This window comes from Stegostoma tigrinum, chromosome 25 (genome assembly GCF_030684315.1).
Source record: "Stegostoma tigrinum isolate sSteTig4 chromosome 25, sSteTig4.hap1, whole genome shotgun sequence".
NCBI classification, from domain to species: Eukaryota; Metazoa; Chordata; class Chondrichthyes; order Orectolobiformes; family Stegostomatidae; genus Stegostoma; species Stegostoma tigrinum.
In genome coordinates, this window is record NC_081378.1 from 6,296,178 (window position 1) to 6,319,637 (window position 23,460).

Here is a 23,460-nt window from a genome sequence, read left to right on the forward strand (position 1 = left end):
ACTTTGCTTTTGTTCCTGATTGACAGCGTCCGCAGTTCTTGTGGTTTTTATTTAAGGTGACTGATCCCTTTCACGATTTCACTTTTTTTTTGAAAGTATTGTCTGGTGTTGGGTGGGAGAGGGGTGCGTGAGGTGTCAGGGGTGTGGGAAATTGGCAAAAGAAAATGCTCAAGACAAATTCATTAATGTGGTGCTTAATATTCTTGCCTGCCTGTTCACACAGGGTAATTTTACCCAGTATTTTATCAAAAGTATTAGCCACTAAGAAAAGTCAGATCCCTGTTGAAAGAGTGCATGGATGAATTTCAAGCACATCATTATGTTTGTTAAACACAGTGGAATCTCAGTCCTTCAGATACTCAGAGCGAAAGTGAATTTTGCTTCAGTCAGGAGTCATTTTCTCACCTTTGCTGCTCATCCTGCGATGGATCGCACTCAGTTCTGAACATTTAATTGACCCAGTCTCTTGCGAAATAACCTGGGACTTCATGAGGCCAATGGAGTGGAGTGATTTGCCAATCCATCATGAATCAGAATGTTTTGAAGAGATTAACCTTAAAGCAGCAGGGTCTTATGGCTGTTTTGTAGGAGATAACTCTGGAGTTTATGAGGTCAGTGTGTGGTTCTCTTTTTGGAACCTGACCACTACCAGGCATGAGGTGATCAGCTGGGCAGCATAGACAGGACTGGAGCATCTAGTTAAATCCTAATGCCTCAGACACAAGTGGAGGCCTTCCATACCGAAATTGGACCGGTTTTTAAAAGGTTACAATGATAACAGCAGGATGCACAAACCTGGTTTGTACTTATTTAAGTTAAGGATCAGGAATGATCTGACTGAGGTGTTTAAAGTGCTAAAGGAATCTTGCTTGGGGAGCTATCAAGTGCTGAATCTACCTGGGCCAGGACAGGCTGGAGGGAATAAAGGTCCCTTTGTAATTACAGTATAGCCGTGTTCCAAATAATAAAGGACTGCTGCCCAGCAATCATTTTCTGAGGGCCTGTGCATGTAAGGATGGAAACTACTTAAAAACAAACTTCCACATTAGTAGCAATAGTGCATCAGATAAAACTGTTACAGCTATCTGCACTATTTCACCATATGCATCAAGTACAAAGTACATTTACAGACTAGCCACAGCAACCGCATAGTCAAAAAAATTTCCTTTAGCCTCCCGACAGCAGACGGCAGAGTCAGACTGGTGGTCGAGCTTTCTTGGGTCTCAGTCTCATTGCAGTCTACGGTTGTTTTAATTCATTCATGGAATATGGGCGTCGCTGTGTAGGCCAGTGTTTATTGCCCCATCCCTATTTGCCCAGGGGGCAGTTAAGAGTCACCACATTGCTGTGGGTCTGCAGTCACATGTAGGCCAGACCAGGTAAGGATGGCAGAATTCCTTCCCTGAATGACATTAATAAGCCAGGTGGGTTTTTCGTGACAATTCGTAGTCATCATTAGACTCTGAATTGCGGTTTCTTTATTGAATTACAAATTTCGCCATTTGTCATGTTAGGATTTGAACCCAGTTCCGCAGAAATTTGGCTGCATTTCTAGATTAACAGTCTAGCATTAGTACCACAAGGCCATTATCTTTCCTAAGGTGGTGTATGATACATTCACGCTGCTATGAAAGGAGAGTGTTCCAGGATATTGATTCAAGAACAGTAAGGGAGACATGATTCTGGTCGAAATCTTTGGGGAGATTGATCCCTGTCAGGTTGCTACTTTGTTACTCTATCTGTAGACTCACATTGCTGGGCCTGGGTTCTGAAAACAGATACTCCAGAAATGGGAAGCATAGCTTTAATCTGGCTGGATCCATATAGTTAGCGAGTTTTGAGAAGATTTGTAGTTCAGGTTGAGGTTCTGGATGTGAGTTTGCTCGCTGAGCTGGAAGGTTAGTTTTCAGACGTTTCGTCACCATTCTAGGTAAGATCATCAGTGAGCCTCCGACGAAGCGCTGGTGTTATGTCCTGCTTTCTATTTATCTGGTTAGGTTTCCTTGGGTTGGTGATGTCATTTCCTGCGTTGGTGATGTCACTTCCTGTTCTTTTTCCCAGGGCATGGTAGATTGGCTCCAAATCAATGTGTTTGTTGATGGAGTTCCGGTTGGAATGCCATGCTTCTAGGAATTCTCGTGCGTGTCTCTGTTTGGCTTGTCCTAGGATGGATGTGTTGTCCCAATCAAAGTGGTGTCCTTCCTCATCTGTACCCACTATCACTCGTATCCTTACATACAGATGAGGAAGGACACCACTTTGATTGGGACAACACATCCATCCTAGGATAGGCCAAACAGAGACACGCACGAGAATTCCTAGAAGCATGGCATGCCAACCGGAACTCCATCAACAAACACATTGGCTCCAAATCAATCTACCATCCCCATAAAAAAAAGAACAGGAAGTGACATCACCAATGCAGGAAATGACATCATCAACCCAAGGAAACCTAACCAGATAAATAGAAAGCGGGACATAACACCAGCGCTTCGCCAGAGGCTCACTGATGATGTTACCTAGAATGGTGACGAAACATCTGAAAACGAACCTTCCAGCTCAGCGAGCAAACTCACATCCAGGATCCTTATAGTGTAGCACCATCATGGGAAGGGAAGCCACACCCCTTTTTAGAACGTCAACTATTGTGTGACTAAAGTGAAACATTTTGATGTCCAAATCCTCATCGAAAAGCTTTGGATAGTGGGCAGGTGTGAAAGGTGAGTGGATGATGTAGGTAAGCAGGCAGCGGGAGAAGGGTAGGTGGCAGAGGAGTGGTGAGGGGATTGGGAGTTGGCTGAGCGGTGTGGTGGTAGGGAGGCAGCGGGAGAAGGGTAGGTGGCAGAGGAGTGGTGAGGGGATTGGGAGTTGGCTGAGCGGTGTGGTGGTAGGGAGGCAGCGGGAGAAGGGTAGGTGGCAGAGGAGTGGTGAGGGGATTGGGAGTTGGCTGAGCGGTGTGGTGGTAGGGAGGCAGCGGGAGAAGGGTAGGTGGCGGGGGGTGGTGATGGGATTGGGAGTTGGGAGAGTGGTGTGGTGGTAGGGAGGCAGCAGGAGAAGGGGGAAGTGGTGAGGGGAATGGAAGGCAGTGGGCAGGTGAATGATGAGGGGATAGGGAAGGGTACATTGGAAGGTAAATGAGTTAGAGGTCAGCACGTTATTTATGGATGTCGGGTAGTGTTGGGGGTGTCAGAGGTTTCGGGCAGAGGCAGGTGGCAAGGTTGGCAGTTTAGAAGAGTCAGGTTGGGGGCGTTGAGGGGCTTGGGTTGGCAGGGCGTCCCAGCCCTGTATTTCATCCTTGAAGCCATTCTTATCAATCTCTTCTGTGCTCTCTCTCGCCTTTGGTTGGGTCACAGCTGGAGCACGGTGTGCATTTCTGGTCACCACACGATAGATTCACCAGAGTGGAGCAATTTACCTCTGAAGAGAGGCTAGATAAGCTCGAGTTGTTTCCTTTGTAGCAAAGAAGGTTAAGAGGGGGCCAGAGTTTAAGATTATGGGAGGGGGGTGTGGTTTGGGGGCATTGGCATGGTTGGATAGGAAACAGCTATTACTCTTAGTTGAAGAGTCAATAATAAGGAGGCATAATGTTAGGCTAGAGGCTAAAGGTTGGAGATTGAGAGGGGATTTCAAGAAAAATATTTTCACCCAGAGGATGTTGAGGGTGTGGAATGCAATGCCTCAGAGGGTACTTCAGGTGTGAAATGTCAGAACCTTTAATAAGTACTTGGATGAGCACTTGGAATGCTAGTACATGGAAGTTCTGGGAAGTGGGACTAAGTGTAGAGTTACAGAAGATTTTTGTCATTGCAGACTCAATGTGCTGAAGGGCCTCTTCTGTACTGTATAGTTCTATGTTTGCAGTTCTCCAGTCCACCAGCAATCTCAGTTTAAGGAATTCTGTTTTGACCAGTACCTCTGGAATTTCACTCTCACTTCCTTCAAAAATCTCAGATACATTTCATCCAGTCCTTGTCCCTGGTCAACTTTAAGTACAAACAATGAACATGAGTAGGCCACTCAGCCCCTCGAGTCTGCTGCCCATTCAAAAGGATCATGACACATCTGATTTGAACCTCAACTTTTCGTCTCTGCGTACCACCAATAATCTTTCAACCCTTGGTCATCAAGAAAAGATCTATCACTGCCTTAAAAATACTTAAAGGTTCTGCATCTACTGTGCTTTGAGGAAGGGAATTCATGAAACTTGTAAACTTCTGAGGGAAATTTTTTTTCCCTTTATCCCTATTTTAAGTGGGTGCCCCTTATTGTTAAACAATAACTCCTGGTTCTAGATTTTTCCACAAGAGGAAACATCCTTTTGACAGCTATTAGTCAAGGATTTTGTGTGTTTCAGTTCAGTCACCTCAGACAGCCTGTCATTTATCTCGTCCTTATAAATTTTGACTGCTGTAAATGAATACATTTCCTTCTCCATTACTATGGCCTAGTGAACATCTGTTTCCTTGGTAAAAACATGCCATGCATTTGTTTAAAACCTCAGCCAGTCTCCCTGCTTTCATCTATACATGTCCTTTTTGGCATCTACACATCCATTGTTCCATCACTTTACTCCTTATATGCCTACAGAAAACATTGTGCCTCTGTTTGCATGTTGTTGGAGCTCCAATTACTTCCATCACACTCCTGACTAGTGCCGAGTATATTCTGGACAGGCTTTGGGCAGACAGGAGATGAGCTCCTCGCTGCAGGATTCCAACCACTGACCTACTTTTGTATGAACAGAGATGGTCCAGTTTAGTTCCTGGTCAGACAAAGTCAGAAGTCACACAAAACCAGGTGATAGCCCAGCGAATTTATTTAAAATCACAAGCTTGTGGAGCACAGCCCCTTCGTCAGTTGCAGCGAGAGAGAAGAACACACAGATACAGAGCTTATAGGCAAAGAGATCAAAAACAAATCATACAACTGTGTGATACAACGGGAGTGTCAGACGGTGAGTAAAGTGTGAACAGCTGAATAGCCATCAAAGGGATGAAACAGAACTTAATTAAAATGAAGCAGAGAGATAATTATAAAATATTAAAAATAAGATGGTGCTGGAGACAAACTAAATGACTGGAATCACATGCTGAATTTAAAACTGTACAAACTAATTAAGGTAGAGAGATCATAACACTTTATCAAGGTGATGGTGATAAAACAGGTCAGTAAGGAAGGTTTTGCAGAGACAGAACAGTGTGATGGGGTCACATGTAGCACTACAAAGTTCACGGGTGAGGCCACCTTCATGGGTGCAGAATTTGGCTATCAGTTTCTGCTTGGTGATTCTGCACTGTTGTATATTTCAATGTCCACCTCGGAGGATGTTTACCGGAAGATTGGAGGCTGAATGCCGTTTACCGCTGAAGTGTTCCCCAACTGGGAGGAAACATCCCTGTCTGGCGATAGTTGCCCATTTATCCATCAATGCCATGCCTGTATGGTCCATGCCTGTATGGTCCATGCCATGCCTCGGGGTATCCTTACATGCAGCACGTGTGATAGACAACTTTGGTCACGTCACACGAGTATCTGCCATGTACCTGGTGGGTGGTATTCCCACATGTGATGGTAGTGTCAGTGCCCATGATCTGACATGTCTTACAGAAGTTGCCATGACAGAGTTGTGTGGTGTTGTGGTCAATATTGTCCCTGAAGCCTGGGTAATGTGCTGTGAACAATGGAGTATTTGAGGTCTGGTAGCTGTTTGAAGGTGAGAAGTGGAGGCGTAGGGAAGATCTGGGTGAGGTGCTCGTCATCATCGATGACATGTTGAAGGCTGTAAAGAAAATGGGGAAGTACTGGACACCGTAGGGTACACTATCAGTCTTATCCCATGAGAACTGGCAATCGATGAGTTGAGCATCGTATCCGTTCTTATAAGGGTGTCCTTCAACACCTTCAGGGGTCTGTCACATTCCTCCACATCTGAGCACAAATCTGGAAAACCTTCCTTACTGTCCTGTTTTTACGGCGTCACCTTGATAAATTGTTATGATCTCTCTTAGTTTTCAGAATTTTGAAATTCAGCATCTGATTCCAGTCACTTAGTTCATCTCTAGCATCACCTTATTTTCAATTTTTTGTGATCATCTCTCTACCTCATTTCATTGGGTTATGGGTCATCCCTTTACTGGCTATCAGCCGTGGAGACTTTACTCACTGTCTAACACTCTTGGTCACTTGCAGAGACTTATCTTCCGACAGTCCGCTCGCACCAGTTCTATGACCGTTTGATCTCTCTGCCCTTTGTCTCTCTGCCTATAAACCGTGTCTGTGTGCACTTCTCTCTCGCTGCACCTGACGAAGGGGCTGTGGTCCGAAAGCTTGTGATTTCAAATAAAGCTGTTGGACTATAATCTGGAGTTGTGTGACTTCTGACTTTATCCACTCCAGTCCAACTCCGGCACCTCCACATCACGTTTCTGGTCAGAGTTATTCCTTAAAATTGTTGATAATGGGGTATTCATTTTGAATGCCATTCATTCATTCAGTAATGTGAAGAAATGCATTGATTGTCTTTTGTGTGAGATGATCATTGCATGGCACTTATGTGGTGTAAATCTACTTCCTACAATGTTATTGCTCGCCTGCCTGAACTCTGGTGAAATTAACAGAGAGTGAAGGATATCTGTCTACATATCTCCTGAGTTTAAAGGACATTATCAAAGATCCAGAAAAAAAGGCTTTGTTTTTTAGATATTTGTAATCAACCTGGTCAGAGATGTTATTACACACCTCTGGAGCAGATTGGACATAAATGAGGTCTCATGGCTCAGAGGAAAGAACACTGCCACAGCTCCACGGGCTTTTCCTGAACTTTGCTTGGTATCATAATTAAATAATGTTACATCAGTCATTGTTTAATGCCAACTCAAGATTGGGTAATAAGCAGCCATTATTATATTCCAGTCCATAAAGCAACTCTTCAAGGCAGGTTCCTTTGAAGTGACTTTCCATTCTCTCTCTCTCGCTTGATGAGTTTCAGTCATTGTAACTTCCCAGAGGGTCTAGTGTGAAGGCTAGGCTGTGAATGCTTCTTGTGTGGCCCTAACTACCAGGTTTTACGTCCGATATGACTACGCAATGTCCACCCTCATCAAACGTGTGACCTCGCTAAAGGTCAACCAATTCCAGAATGAGGCTCTTGTCTTCACCTGCCAAATCCTGTACACCAGTCATTACTAAGCCAAAGACTGCCCCCTGGAGGTTGGTATATGGTGAGATTAGTTGCAGAAATCCCCACAGGCTTCATTTCCATTTCATTTCCTTCAACTCACGAAGTGAAGGCAAGAATGATTCCTTGGAATCTGTTACCTTCTGGTTTCATCACCCGAAGTTACAGCAGTCTGTCTACCCATTTTGGTCTTTGCTTTCTTCTGAATTTATGACTATCAACAATGATATGAAGGTGCCAGTGTTGGATTGGGGTGGATAAAGTCAGAAGTCACATGACACCAGGTTATAGTCCAACAGGTTTATTTGAAATCACAAGCTTTCAGACCACTGTTCCTTCATCAGATGACGAAGGAAAGTTGTGATTTCGAGTAAACCTGTTGCACTATAACCTGGTGTCATGTGACTTCAGACTATGACCATCAACATTTGAGTCGCCAACAAACAAAGTGCATTTCTTTGTGAAATTTAGATTTGTGAGAAAGAAAGCTGGACTCCAAGAGTTAAGTCACAAGGAGAGATCTGTCCTCTCTGCCATACCTGTTAAGAAATGAATCGATCAAACTATTAAAGATGCGAAGGAGAACAGAAAGGATAGCTATACAGAAATAATTTGTGTTCAATGAGGAATCTAAGACTTGGGGAAACTGTCTAAAAATTGGAGCTGGGTGAAATTTAGGAAACATTTCTTCAACGGAAGTAGCTTGGAATCTCTGCTGCAAATGACAATTGTCGCTTAATTTTAAATTGAAGATTGACAAAGTCTAGTGAGCCTTAAGGGGTCTGAGGAAAAGCCAGCTATGAGGATCAGTTATTGAGTGTGGCAGGAATGGCACATGTAAGGATACGTGACCTCCTCCTGTTCCTTAAAGACTGGAATAACTGGCCCATCAATTGCCAGCTTTCTCCCAAACTTAGCCTCATTATTTCTCTCTGTTCTTGTATTAATTCAGAGATTCTCAATCGCTAAACTTCTTATCTGCCCATTCAATTTCGCCATACGTGTGCATTTGCAGTGTTAGTGGAAAGTGTCTTCGCTGCCAGTAAAGCAGCTAGTGCTGGCCTGATTGACAGCATTGAGCCAACTGTTTAGATCCTGATGCTCTTGACAGAGTTGAACATTTGAAGTATAACATAACCTCAACAAGGTTAAAAATATATTCCACTGGCACCTGTCAAGGGAACTGTGAGCTGGAACGATTAGTGAATAAAACTTTCAACCATCTTTGAAAGATGTTATGAAACTTGAAGGGGTTCAGAAACGAGTTACAAGGATGTTGCCAGGGTTGGAGAGTTTGATCTTTGGACAGATGCTGAATAGGCTGGGGCTATTTTCCTTGGAACGTCGGAGGCTGAGGGGTGACCTTATAGAGGTTTATAAAATCATGAGGGGCATGGATAGGGGGAATATCCAAGGTCTTTTCCCTGGGGCAGGGGAGTCCAAAACTAGAGGGCATAGGTTTAATGTGAGAGTGGAAAGGGACAACTCTTTCATGCAGAAGGTGATGCGTGTATCATGCAACCTGCAATAGTAAGTCATGAGGGCTGGTACAATTACAACATATAAAATGCATTGGGACAAATACTTGACCAGGAAGGGTTTAGAGGGGTATGGGTCAAATGCTGGCAAATGGGACTAGATTAATTGAGGATATCTGGTTGGCATGGATGAGATGGGCCAAAGAGTCTGTTTCCATGCTGTATGACTCTATGACTCTATTTCGGAGTCTTCCCTCATTGCTTGATGGCTGTCAAAACAAGATTTGGAGGTTCTATCCCTTTCAACCAGAAACATTATGCAACTGGAGTGACAACATGAACTATAACATGTGGCACAGTCCGTGTTGAGATCCTCTTGGTAGCACATTGGAAGAAACCACAGATGGTCATGTGCATTTTAATAGGATGACATTCTGAGTCTTCTGGAGGCTGGATGACAAATCCTCTGTGCAACACCGAGTGATGTCAGTCTAAATGTCACCATATGTTTTAGATGTATTATAGGAGTCCTCAGTGTATAGCCAGAACAACTGAAGACAAATTTCTTCTCTAAGGGGAGTGAATCTGTGAAATTCTTTGCTGCAGAGGGCTGTATATGCTGGGTCTTCAATTATAGTCAAGGCTGAGACAGACAGCTTTTGAATCATGTCGAGAATCAAGGCCATAAGGCAAAGGCAGGAAAGTGGAGTTGAGGATTATCAGATTGACCATGATCTCTTTGAATTGTTAAGTCACATGACGCCAGGTTATAATCCAATATTTGAAATCACAAGCTCTCGACATCATTGAATGGTAGTTTAGATTCAATGGACTGAATGGCCTACTGCTCCTACATCTTATGATCTTGCAGTTCCTTTATTTACACCAGGACCTCCTATCACGCACCCACTAGACCATCTTTATAAAACTGAATATGTTTTTTAGGGATATGCAAAGGGAAATGTTAACTCACTAAAGGGTTTCAAATACCAATTCTCCTTCCCCATAAATTGTCTGTGATAACCAGTTCTGATGGATTGCTGGTGTTACATTATATAAATTAATATCAAGAAATAATGGCTTCTGCACATCATGTTACAGCTATAACCATATTAAACTCCCACTGATATACTGAGAACATTATTGTCTCTTGCAATAACTGCTTTCTGTGTGTGCCGGCAGCCCCAGCCCAGCCCACAACACTGCGTTCCTTCCATACATCAGTATGTCTGATGCGTAGCATTGCTGATGGGAAAGCGCTTGATTTCAGCTTGTCATTTGTGCCCCATAATAATACACTGGGCCATATTTGGCTGAATGCTGAAAATGCCAAATGTCTCACTCTCGACCAGCAGAGGTGGCAAGTGGCAAGTGGAATTACCCTATAACTTGTCTTTACTTGTCAGCCAGTCATTCACACAACAGCTATGCTGGAAAATAGCATTTTGAAGGGTGAAATGTACAATGTGAGCTGCCAGTAACAAATAGGTTTCAGCTGAAAGAAAGGGGTTAGCACCTTCACCAAAAGAAAGCTGACATAAGAATTTCACTGAAATGCACTCATGCATTTCTTCCCAACATCAGACTGTGGCAACAACTTGGACTTAGTGCTTGTACAAAGTCGGTGATGAGATCTGCTCTCTCGGCTTCCTAGTACTTTTTCCCTTTATCGTCATCAATGGACTTCAAACGGGTGCGAGTTCTGACATCATTCTAAATTAATCTCACAGATAAAATTATTCTAACTGTAATTTCAATCCATTTGCTTTAAAGGTAAAAATATGCTTTATACTTGAAAACAACACTACCCCACTGCAAAATAACATTTGTTCATTAATGCTTGAAGTGCTGATATTTTAGATTTGTTTAAGTTCATTTTCCTACCTCCTAGAGAGGGAGAGAGACACACAGAGAGAGAGACCGACAACCAAATGTTTTGGGTGGATCATTCATTTGATGATGAAAAGGAAGAAGATGCTGTGATCCACAAAGACTTTCTCAGCCTTTGGAAGTTGTGCCTTAGGTTTCGATTTGATCAAAATAGTGTGGGATCATTTTCATATAAATTTGAAACAACTTTGATCCTATTACCTTATCATATAATTATGTTTCACTTTTGCTGCAGGTTCTGGTTACAATGAGGTTTAAGGCAAGGATAATATCATTAACTATATGATCATGTTTAGAAATAAGCAAATCCTTTTTAAGTCACCTTCTGCTTGTCTAACATTAAATGCGATAGTTCTTTCATGCAACAGCTGCATCATCCAGACCAATTGTACATATTGCAATACTTTACTCCAATTTGAATTCTTAACTTTTAAGCATCATTGTTAACTCTTAAATAAAAACCAAAAGAACTGCATATGCTGTAAATCAAGAACAAAGACAAAAGTGCTGGAAAAACTCAGCAGGTCTGGCAGCATCTGTGAAGGAGAAAACAGAGTTAACGTTTCAGGCCCGGTGACCCTTCCTCAGAACTGGCAGTTCTGAGGCAGAGTCACCGGACCCGAAACGTTAACCCTGTTTTCACCTTCACAGATGCTGCCAGAACTGCTGAGCTTTTCAGCACCTTTGTTTTTGATATTGTTAACCCTTAGGTAGTCTTACAAGGTACTGTTGGGAAAAACTGCACTAGACGTTGTAGGAAACAGGAGGATGCCACTATCCTTCTCGAGTCTGTTCCACCATTCAACGAGAATGATTTGTGACCTGATGGCCTTTGGCCCATTAATCTTTGAATAACGACAATACATCCTTCACATTTTAAAATTAACAATTGATTTAGCATCAATTGCCATTTGTGAAGTCTATGAAAAGCTTTTGTGCTCCTAAAATGCTGCTTGGCCTGCTGTGTTCATCCAGCTCCACACTTTGTTATCTCTACACTTTGTTATCTCGGATTTTCCAGCATCTACAATTCCCACTGTCTCTGTGACAATGCCCCTTGGCTCTGGCCTCCTCAATGAGTAGAAATGATTTCTCTGAAACAATACAATTTAATTTCTTGGAAACAAAAAGCAAATTATCCCACAAATTTCTAAATTCCAGGGAATATAATACTGGTTAATGTAATCTCTCCTGAAAGTTCAACTCTCAAGTCCAGGTATAAATTCTATGGATCTGCAGCACATGTGCTACAGGGCCAATATAATCTTCAAATGTTCCATATACCACAGTGACTTTAATTGGTACAATAACTGATCTAGAGGCACAAATAGCAGAAAAATTAAGTATTGCATTCTTAAAAGAGCAAATAATTATTCCTTATGATCAACCATATACTCAACTGGATTAATTTAATATTTTTAAAAGATAAATTCTCAAGACATTGATTTTGTTAAAGTGCTTTTTGAAATAAAACTGTTTACGTTTTGAATGCAATTATAGGCTGAAGGACTGAGACACGTCCCTATCTGTTATCACACCTTAACACATTTTTTGCTGAGTATTTTACCACAGGTTGGGTTTGCAAAAAAAAAGTGTAATCTGCTCCAATCCCAACCTCACCATAAGACCCACGGACGAGGGAGGTGTCGTTATAGTATACTCTACATTGCTGAGGCCAGATGCCGACTCTCCGACAGCTCCTCCTACCGCACCCCGGATCATGACCCCAACTCCAAGCACCAAACCATCATCTCCCAAACCATCCACACCCTCGTCACCTCAGGTGACCTCCCACCCACAGCCTCCAACCTCATCATTCCCCAACCCCGCACCGCCCACTTCTATCTCCTTCCCAAAATCCAACCCAGCTGCCCTGGTCGACCTATTGTCTCCACCTGCTCCTGCCCCACCGAACTCATCTCCACCTATCTGGACTCCATTTTCTCCACCTTGATCCATGAACTCCCTATCTACGTCTGTGATACCACCCACCCCCTCCACCTCCTCCAGAACTTCCAATTCCCTGGTCCCCAACACCTCATTTTTACCATGGACATCCAGTCCCTATACACCTGTATTCCCCATGCCGATGGCCTAAAAGCCCTCTTCTTCTTCCTGTCCCGCAGACCTGACCAGTCCCCTCCACTGACACCCTCAGCTGCTTAGTCGAACTCATCCTCACCCTCAACCTCAACAAATTCTCTTTCGATTCCTCCCACTTCCTACAGACAAAAGGGGTGGCCATGGGTACCTGCATGGGCCCAAGCTATGCCTGCCTCTTTGTAGGTTATGTGGAACAATCTCTCTTCTGTACCTACACTGGCACTAAATCCCACCTCTTCCTCCGTTACATTGATGACTGTATCGGCGCTGCCTCGTGCTCCCACGAGGAGGTCGAACAGTTCATCCACTTCACCAACATCTTCCACCCCAACCTCAAGTTCATCTGGACCATCTCCAAAACACCTCTCACCTTCCTGGATCTCTCTGTCTCCATCTCAGTCAACCAGCTAGAAACTGATGTCCATTTCAAGCCCACCAACTCCCACAGCAACCTGGAATACACCTCCTCCCACCCACCTTCCTACAAAAATTTCATCGCCTGTTCCCAATTCCTATGCCTCTGTCGCACCTGCTCCCAGGATGAGGCATTCCATTCCTGTCCATCCCAGATGTGCTCGTTTTTCAAGGAGCGCAACTTTCCTGCTGCAGTGGTTGACAACGCCCTTGACCATGTCTCCCGCATTTCCCGCAACTTATCCCTCACACCCTGCCCCTGCAATAACCGCCCTAAGAGAATCCCCCCAGTCCCCACATACCACCCCACCAACCTCCAGATCCAACGCATCATCCTCTGACACTTCCGCCATCTGCAATCCGACCCCACCACCCAAGACATTTTTCCCTCCCCACCCTTGTCTGCCTTCTGGAGGGACCACTCTCTCCGTGACTCCCTTGTCCGCTCCACACTCCCCTCAAACCCCACCACACCCGGCACGTTTCCCTGCAACCGCAGGAAGTGCTACACCTGCCCCCACACCACCTCCCTCACCCCTATCCCAGGCCCCAAGAAGACTTTCCACATCAAGCAGATGTTCACCTGCACATCTGCCAATGTGATGTGCTGCATCCGCTGTACCCAGTGTGGCTTCTTCTACATTGGGGAAAGAAGTGAAGGCTTGGGGACCGCTTTGCAGAACACCTCCGCTCGGTTCGCAGTAAACAACTGCACCTCCCAGTCTCGAACCATTTCCACTCCCCCTCCCATTCTTTAGATGACATGTCCATCCTGGGCCTCCTGCAGTGCCACAATGATGCCACCCGAAGGTTGCAAGAACAGCAACTCATATTCCGCTTGGGAACCCTACAGCCCAATGGTATCAATATGGATTTCACAAGCTTCAAAATCTCCCCTCACCCCACTGCATCCCAAAACCAGCCCAGCTTGACGCTGCCTCCCTAACGTGTTCTTCCTCTCACCTATCCCCTCCTCCCACCTCAAGTCGCACCCCATCTCTTACCTGCTAACCTCATCCTGCCCCCTTGACCTGTTCATCATCTCCAGACTGACCTGTCTCCTCCCTAACTCCCCACCTACACTCACCTTTACTGGTTCCATTCCAGCCTCTTTGACTTGTCTGTCTCCTCTCCACCTATCTTCTCCTCTATCCATCTTCGGTCCGCCTCCCCCTCGCTCCCTATTTATTTCAGAACCCTCTCCCCGTCTTCCTTTTCTGAAGAAGGGTCTAGGCCTGAAACATCAGCTTTTGTGCTCCTAAGATGCTGCTTGGCCTGCTGTGTTCATGCAGCCCCACACTTTGTTATCACTTAGACAGTAGTATACATTAATGTGGTACCTTTAATACGTAAAGATTTAGTTTCCCAGAAATAATCCCAACTTGGGCTTATCTGTCTTGAAGATCATGCAAGTCCGTGAGGTGTAGCAAAATCAAGGTAGGAGTTCAGACTATAGATACACCCGACATAGAGGGAGGCTTTTATAGAGGACAGGAGGTCAGTGCACTAAGAGAGAAGTGGGTAAAGGAAACTAAACGAAAGATTGAAATTTCTAAGTCGAAGAGGTTGACAGGGGAATGGAGAAGGGACATGACTGAGTAATTCAGTATTTGATTTGGGGGAGACTACCATGATTTTAATAAGATACGTGAGAGGGCTGGCAAAGCAAAAGAGTTTCGCAAGTGATCCTCCTGAGACAGCCTCACAGGTCTAGCCCTGAGCTTTACTGGTATATTATTTCTGTTGCTCCTGAAAAACACACTTCTCAATTGTCTTTGGTTTGTCTCACATAGTGATGTACAGCTTGGCTAGGCAATTGTCCCAGTTTCCAGCTTGAATTCTGTCTGCTAACATCCAACTCCAGATCTTTGTTTTTTTTTACTTTGTGTAGTTATCATTGCCCTGGGTCTCACATGAACGACCCCAGATAATTGCACTTCTTTCTCCAGTGAAGATCCATGTGGTTGATCCTTCCTCACCATACTGGTTCACGTGCCTCTGCTATCCCTTTTACCTGTCATTGGTTGGATTGATTCCATTTCTTATGGATTTGCGTCACATGAGTGTTAGCCCTGTAATGCTCAGAAAGCCCTTTTCTGCATTTACCATAGATCCAGCTGACCGCAATCCAGGCAATACTAATCTCAAATTCTCACCATGTTCCTCTGTACTGGCTCAATGAATAACAGTTTCACCCGAGACAGCTCTTGGGATTTCTTGTATCGCCTTATTTGTGTTGGTAAATCTCTGGTGTCAAATGGGAATCCATTATATTGGTCAAGTCACCTTTGTTGATGAATTCTCCGCTGATGATATCCCCATCTTCAGTCTAATTTGGAACATACTGAGCTTGTTGGCAATGCTTGAGAGAGTTTGTCCATTGGGTGAAATATGAGACATTCCCCAACACTGGCAGAATTCACCTGTTGTATATCAACAGAGAGCTTTATGACACCATTTGCGGGCCCTTTTGTGGTACAATGATAGTGTCCCTATCCCTGGACTGAAAGGCCTGGGTTCAAGTCCCACTTGCTCCAGACGTGTGCAGTAACATCTCTGAACAGGGTGATTAGGAAAAAGAGCACTATTTGGTTTACTATGACAGGGCTCACCCTTGGCTCCTTCAGCTGGCTGTATGATGTCTTACTCAATCAGCTCCTTGGTCCTTGGCTCAAATTTCCCTGAAGTCAAAAAGAGCTATTCTACAGACAACCTCAGTTACAACCTTCTTATTAATCTCACTCAGCAGTTGTGTAGCTCCCCATTTCTTTGAAACAATGGTCCAAACCACTCTTGAAACCTCACATAGATTTTCACAGAATTCACTTTTAATCTTATGTGTAGTGTTCACAAGGTTTGGGCAGTCTCCCTGCTTTGAAGCTGCTGACCATCTTTCTGAATCACTGTGAATTCTGCCCCTACATTCTGATCGCTTCCTCAATTCTTACAGTCACAGTGAAGCATCTGACAGTTTGTCATTGGGATTTAGATGGGTTAGGATTGAGCTTTTCAATATTAAAACTTTAAACATCTCTGAGATATGTGCTTTGTCTTCAGATCCTCCCAAAGGGCTCTAATAATGGTATTCCTGTCACTACCTGAATCTGTGATAACATTAACTCCAACAACCATTGGAACTTCTCAACGGCTGTTCCTGTTGACAGAAAGGATGTATCTATGATTGCTATACGTGTTGTCACTCTGCACATTTTACAATTCATGCTGCTCTTATCTCCTTTTCCTTTATGTACATGGTCAGTCTTCCCTCTCTTCCCAGCTTTGCTCCTTACACATTTCTTGGCAACAGTGTCTTTTCCCCCACATTATATGCACACCTTTCCCTTGGCAGGGCAGTAGGCATCTCTTCTTAAGAGCCCTAAATTATATACAGTCATACAGCACAGAAACTGACACTTCGGTACAACCAGTCCATGCTGAACATTATCTTAAACTAAATTGGCCCATACTCCTCCAAACAGTCCCTATTCACTTATTTATTTAAATGCCTTTTAAACACTGTAAGTGTGCCCTCAGGAAGTTCATTCCACACTCAAACCACTCAGGGTGTAAAAAAATTGCCCCCTTATCTTTTTTAAACCTCTCTCCTCTCACCTTAAAATATACCTCCTAGAATTGAAACTCCCCATCCGAGGAAGGGGACAACTACCATTAGCTAACTATACCCATAATTATTTTATAAACTTCTATAAGGTCGCCTGTCAACCTCCCACACTCCAGTGAACAAAGTCCCAACTGATCCAGCCTTTTTTTTAATAACTGAAACCTTCTGTACCCTGCAACATCTTGGGAATCTCCTCTTAGCCCTCTCCAGCTTGATAAAATCCTTCCAATAACTGGGTGACCAGAACAGGACACACAATCTCCCTCAGACTTCCGTAATTTACATATTGTTACTGCAGCGACAAGCAGAGAATTGGCTCCCTTTTGAATGTAACAAGGTGTAGAGCTGGATGAACACAGCAGGCCAAGCAGCATCAGAGGTGCAGGAAAGCTGACGTTTCGGCCTAGACTCTTCCTCATTTTCTGAAGAAGGGTCTAGGCCCTAAACGTCAGCCTTCCTGCTCCTCTGATGCTGCTTGGCCTGCTGTGTTCATCCAGCTATACACCTTGTTATCTCAGATTCTCCAGCAACATCAGTTCCTACCATCCTTTTTGAATGCCCCGAGTTGGCTACGAAGATTTTCAGCATGAGAATATAATTTTGTCAAATGTAATTCTGTGAATTAGTTTACAAGTAATTAACTAATTTCTTCTGTAGCAGTAAGAAGCCATTAATTTCAATCAATAAAGGTCCCAGTTATTAAAATGGATGATGACATTCACAAATCAATAATCTTGCTTTAAAACGCCTTGACAATGGATTTGGTGCTCAGTTGTGTCACTTGGTTACCCTCAACTTTAGTCATGACAATGGCAGAAGTGGGATTTGTTTCATGCTGTGAAATTGTCGAGCTGTAGCTTCTATTTTCAAAGTGTCATCTGACTTAAAGCTACTTCCACTTACTTACTCCTCAACTAATCTGATCTGCTATGTTCAAACACCTGAACCATTACCTGGTTATTCAGATATTTTCTAATCAATCAGCGTTGTTATTACACACCTTTGGAGCAGGAGGGTCTTGAACCTGGGGTATCCTGGCCCAGAGATAGGAATACTACCACTGTTCCACCAGCACTCCTTCTGGTTATTCAGATTTTTTGCAACACAATTGCATCCATATGATGCCTTTCTCTAACGAATTACATATTGATTCTCGTCCTTCCATCTCACCCGAGAGAAGACATGCCTTTGGAATGTGATATTTTGCAACACAACATAAAGCTATCATTGCATATTCATAACTTGCCCTTCCTCTCATGGCTGGCAATAGTTTGACAGTGTCTCTCGTGGAAACACTTGCGCTGACCAGCAATAAGGCCCAATGCCATACTTTCTGAGTCACCATCTCTCCTTCAAAGACAAGCCTCAAATACGAAGATTACGAAATGTGAGGCTGGATGAACACAGCAGGCCCAGCAGCATCTCAGGAGCACAAAAGCTGACGTTTCGGGCCTAGACCCTTCATCAGAGATGCTCCTGAGATGCTGCTGGGCCTGCTGTGTTCATCCAGCCTCACATTTCGTTATCTTGGATTCTCCAGCATCTGCAGTTCCCATTATCACCTCAACTACGAACATGTGTTTTGTGCTTGGCTTTCCATTTCACAATGATGGAACTGGATTCACCTGTAAGCTCAATTCCCCAGATACATCAGCCCCAGTAAATGCCTTGGCACAATCTTTAACACCTCTGTATTTACCTCTGTCGTTTTCCTTGCTGTCAATGTCACATCTGAAGCTGATTGCATTACACATGTAGTCACACTTCAATAGAAGCTTCTGCTTACTGCTGCTACATGTGCTGTCTGACCTAACACCACCACCCCTGCCACCCCCCACCCAGGACAAATAGCTTCCAAAAAAGTACGGAATGTTTTAGTCTCTCATCCAGGTACCACACAGTAACCCGATACTCAGGTCCACATATTCAAAAATCAGCTGTCACAACAATTCTTGTTGGGGCAAAATATGCAGACAGTTTACACTTAATGAGCCTGTGCGCTGGTTGATGAATTAATGGACTGTTCTGAGAGGTGGCAGAGGCAGATGGTGCAGAAAAATTAAAGAGCAATTGGAAAAATATTAGGCGAGTGGGCGATTAAGAGATCTAAATTTCTGCATGGCCAGATGGATGACAATGTATTCTGTGAGGTTGTATTTTCCTTTGTTCGGAATTAACAAGGTGACTCATCCACTTGTGATGGTGCTCTTAAAGACTGGTCAGAATTGGAATCCAAAATCCATCAGCACGTCTCCAGTAGGCAGGGAAAGGAAGCTGTGAGGATGAGGAATTCTTTATTCTTAGAAATCTGTGTAAGTGCGTTTTGTTCGTGATGGCTGCAAAGCTGTAGATTGGCGATTGCCCCCTCATGTTAAAAAAGAACCCAAAACTGATTACAGCTGCGTTTTCTTTTGTTATCTGAAGTGTTCACAAATACATTAGATACCGCTGACTCCCACAGCTTTTCTTTTTAAAAAGAAACCTGTCACTGGATGTAAATGCTACTTTCAGCACTAGTATTTATTACCTATAGCCACTTTCAACTGATCTATTGAGATATGCATGAACACAGCTCTGCAGCATCTAGGACTTGAAACCAGAGCACTTAGCATTGAAACTACCACTACACAACAGTAGCCCAATATCTGCACCCTGGATGGCGAATTAGCTTTATTGTCACATGTACAGTGGAAAGTTCGCAAGTCACGACCTACAATGCCACCTCAGGTACTAAGGTACCTGGGCACAGATTCTTCCAGTCCAAGTTCTTAGGGAAAAAAAAATTAGAAAATTAAAGAATAAGAAGTCCAGAACAACCACCCTTCTGACCCAGTCCACGCTGGCACCCAGCCTCCCAGGCCAAGCAGGGCATCACCTCGAGGCTCCCGAGGCTGGGAGACTGCTCTGGAATCACCTCGAGGCTAGAAATCTACACTGAGACCACACTGGGCCAAAAGCTCAGCACACCAGGCCGAAAGACCGCTACATAAGTGGTAGACAGCTGCGTATTTGTAAGGTCATTTCAGAGATTGTTAAGGACCAAGAGCATCTGGGCTCTTGTAGCGCAGCGGTGGTGTCCCTACCTCTGAGCCCGAAAGTCAGGCTTCAAGTCTTGCCTGCTCTAAAGATGTGTTACTTAACAGCATGATTAAAAATAAAAAAAAAGTTAAATGCATTGATGGACGTCTGGAATCACAGGTAGGTCAGAATGGGCAAAGACGGCAGGTTTCCTGCCCTGCATGATATTAGTTTATGATGTTCTCATTACTATCTACTAGACTTATGGTCATCAACACTGATACAAGCTTTCGATCCTAAACTTATTTATATAATGTGCATGACCTACACATTAAATATTTTAATAAATATTGTTTCATCAGTTTCAATGTTTTGTATCTTGTGCACCACAGTCAAGTGAGAAGATAATATTGGAATTCATTCAACATTTTTACTGGATAGATCAATGAACTTTTCTAGGTGCCAGCTTAATGCCCCCAGCTAAAATGCATGTAACAACAGTAAGAAGGAGAGCAAACAGCTTGGTTTTTAACTGGTGGTCAGAATCTCGGGTTCAGTACATTTCTCTGGCTTTGGATTACATCCTACAGATTACTCCCAAAGAAACTCACTCACTATTGGTGTTAGCTTCCCTGAAAACACATGAAGATTGTATTGTCAGAAAAATTCTCAAGACACTCTCTTCTCAGCATAATTAAGAAAAAAGCACTTTGGTCAGGATGAAAATCTGACGGAATAGTGGACATTCCAAATTTCATCTCTTCGTAAACCTAAATAATTTAGGAAAGTAGAGACATTCGACCAATAAGGATGAAATGCATTTTAGCTGGGGGCATTAAGCTGGCACCTAGAAAAGTCATAATCTGTTTGACACTGTCTTCATGCAACAAAAATGGTTGTTGAGTAAAACAGTTGACAGCCAGCAATGAACAAAAACAAAGTTGCTGGAAAAGCACAGCAGGTCTGGCAGCATCAGTGAAGGAGAAAACAGAGTTAATGTTTTGGTTCTGGTGAGCCTACCTCTGAACTGATGATGCTGGGAAAACATCAGTTTATATGCAGAAAACAGGGAGGTGGGTGGGGTAGGGAGTAAACGATAGGATAGAGCCCAAAGAGAGAGAAAGACAGTTGGATAGACAAAGGAGTTGCTAACGATCAGTCTGGCAGGCCAAATAGCTGTTAATGATTAACGCAGGGGGTGTGTAATGGTAGGCTATGTGGTAACAAGACCTGGTGTATGGGGTAGGGGGCTGGGACATGGGAGATTTTAGGCCCTAAAATTATTGAACTAAATATGGAGTATGGAGCGCTGTAGGGTCCCCAAGCAGAAAATGAAGTGTTGTTCCTCCAGCTTGCGTTGGGCTTCGCTGGTACACTGCAGCAAGCCGGAGACAGAGATGTTGGCCAGGGAGCAGGGTGGTGTGTTGAAGCGACAGGTAAAGGTAGTTCAGGGTCTTTTTTGCGAGCAGAACGTAGATGTTCTGCAAAGCGGTCGCCAAGTCAATAGACAAATAGACAATAGGTGCAGGAGTAGGCCATTCGGCCCTTTGAGCCAGCACCACCATTCACTGTGATCATGGCTGATCATTCACGATCAGTATCCTGTTCCTGCCTTATCCCTATAACCCTTGATTCCACTATCTTTAAGAGCTCTATCCATCTCTTTCTTGAAAGTATCCAGAGAGTTGGCCTCTACTGCCTTCTGGGACAGAGCATTCCATATATCCACCACTCTCTCGGTGGAGAAGTTTTTCCTCAAATCTGTTCAAAATGGACTATCCCTTATTTTTAAACCGTATCCTCTGGTTCTGGACTCACCCATCAGCGGCATCATGCTTCCCTTAATAATCTATATGTCTCAATCAGATCCCCTCTCATCCTTCTAAAGTCTATGCTTCATTTCCCCATCATGGGGGAGACCACATTGTGAGCAGTGAATGCATTAGACTGGATTCTGGGAAGTGCAGGTGATGTGTTGCTTCACCTGGAAGGTATGTTTGGGCCCTTGGATACTGGGGAGGGAGGAGGTAAAGGGGCAGGTGTTGCACCTTCGCCGGTTACAGGGGAAGGTGCCGTAGGGCCGTGGGGAGGTGTTGGGGGTGAAGGAAGTGTGGACCAGGGTGTCCCAGAAGGAATGGTCCCTGCGGAAGGGGAGGGGAGGGGAATGTGTGGTGGTGGCATCTCGCTGGAGGTGGCAGAAATGGCATCTGATGATCTTCTGGGTGTAAATGCTGGTGGGATGGTGAGTGAGGATAAGGGGAACCCTATTGCTGTTGCAGGAGGGAAGAGAAGGGGTGAGGGCAGAAATGCAGAAGATGTGTCAGACCCGGTTGAGGGCCGTGTCAACAACGGAGCTGGGGATTCCTCGGTTGAGGAAGAAGGTGGATATTTTTGAGGCTCCCTTGTCGAAGTTGGCCTCATCTGAGCATATGCAACAGAGACAGAGGAACTGAGAGAATGAGACGGAGTCTTTACAGGAAGTGGGGTGTGAAGATGTACAGTTCAGGTAGCTTGGGAGTCGGTGGGTTTGTAATTGGCTACAAGCAATAGTTTGTTAGAGATGCCTGGTCAAGTTGAATATCATTCCCATGCACCAAAAAGAGTTTATATTTGTACTAATGCCAGATATTTCTTCATGCAATTTGCCTAATTTCAAAGCTGATGCCGCAACCACCACTCCCTCCCCCACCACGCCCAGAGTAATTGAGACAACTCAACTAAATTCAACTCTGTGAGATATAGAATGGTAAGGAATATTGCAGGCAGTAGCCCACCTCCTGACTCCCCAAAGCCTGCCCACCACCTACAAGGCACAAGTCAGGAGTATGATGGAATATTCCCCACTTGCCTGGATGGGTGCAGCTCCAACAACACTCAAGAAGCTTAACATCAGATCCCCTCTCATCCTTCTAAAGTCTACGCTTCATTTCCCCATCATGGGGGAGACCACATTGTGAGCAGTGAATGCATGAGACTGGATTCTGGGAAGTGCAGGTGAAGTGTTGCTTCGCCTGGAAGATGGATGCATCATATCCACAAGCATCCACTCCTTCAACCGCCAACATTCAGTAGCAGCAGTGTGTGCTATCGAGAAAGTGCACAGAATTTCACAAAGGCCCATTTGGCAGTACCTTCTAAACCCATGATCACTTTCATCTAGAAGGACAAGGGCAGCAGACAGATGGGAATCCTACCCCCTGGAAGTTCCTCTCCAAACTACTCACTGTCCTGACTTAGAAACATATTGTCATCCCTTCAGGTCACTGGGTCAAAATCCTGGAATTCCCTCCCTAATGGGATTGTGGATTTACCTACAGCACATGGACTTCAGCAGTTCGAGAAGACAGCTCACCACCACCTTATAAAAGGACACTAGGGATGGCCAATAAACACTGGAAAGCCAGAGACATCCATCTCTGAATGAATAAAAACAGAAGTACCAAGATAATCCTTTTCCATACCTGGTACAGATCTTCAGTGGGGGATTTAAATTCACACACAACTTCACAGCTCTGATGACGGAATACAGTATTGATTTGTAATTATCATGTAATTTTTATTTCTATTTTTCTATTCTTTCATTTAACACTTCCTGTAACCTGTCTCCTCTTGTTGCTACTTGTTTTAATTTTATTTATAAATTAATATATTCATATTTTGATGAATTTATTACACTGAAAAGATATATATTTGCTCTCATGATATATCGGACAGCTAAATGTTCTGGTTAGTTTTTTTAAATCAGTAAATGTATTAAG

General features: G+C 43.9%; 1 protein-coding gene across 1 annotated transcript in view; it reads right to left on the bottom strand.

Moving 5' to 3' along the window:
• prkcq (protein kinase C, theta) overlaps window positions 1–23,460 on the bottom strand; it is a 158,603-nt gene that overhangs the window by 96,433 nt on the left and 38,710 nt on the right. The gene's annotated exons all lie outside the window — the stretch shown is intronic.